The sequence below is a fragment of the Pteropus vampyrus genome, unplaced genomic scaffold (genome assembly GCF_000151845.1).
Source record: "Pteropus vampyrus isolate Shadow unplaced genomic scaffold, Pvam_2.0 Scaffold6, whole genome shotgun sequence".
NCBI lineage: Eukaryota > Metazoa > Chordata > Mammalia > Chiroptera > Pteropodidae > Pteropus > Pteropus vampyrus.
In genome coordinates, this window is record NW_011888787.1 from 5,969,237 (window position 1) to 5,970,037 (window position 801).

Genomic DNA, 801 nt, shown 5'->3' on the forward strand with positions numbered 1-801 from the left:
TAAAGATTTATCTGACTCTTCTAGGCATTTAGCATTTCCTCCTCAATTCTACAACTATAGTCCATGGTATTCACAGTTGCATACGTGTGTGTGTATGTATACACATGGTACTTTCATGCCATCTCACTGTCTTCAAAATACATTTTTCTGGTTGTCCTCCCACTAAGAAATCTCCATATTTCTTTTATATCCCTGGTGCTACATGCAGTGTCTGGAATATAAGAGATAGTAAATGAATATTTATTACTGTATAAATTATGTTTATCTTCACCATTTTTCTACTGAATAAGCCCAAATCTACATAGAATGCTTTTTGTCTCTTTCCATCTGCACCTTCCTACATTCCTTTTCCTGCTGGAGCAAAGAAGGAATAGTGATAATTACTATTCATTAACAGAAAATCTAAAGCTAGAAAAAATAGATAAATTGAACTTCATCAAAATTAAAAATGTATATCAAAAGACACTATCAACAGAGTGAAAATACAACCTATGGAATGGGAGAAAATATTTGCAAAGTGTATATCTGATAAGGGATTCATATTCAGAGTATGTAAAGAGCTCCTACAACTCGATAAAAAAAAATTTTTGAAAAATGGGCAAAGGACACAAACATGTCTCCAAAAAAGATATACAATGGCCAATTAGCACATGAAAAGATGCTCAGCATCCCTAATCATTAAGTAAATGCTAATCGAAATCACAATGAGATAGTACTTTATAATCCATCAAGATGGCTATTATCAAAAATAAGTGTTGGCAAGAATGTGGAGAAACTGGAACTCTTGTACATTGCTGGTGG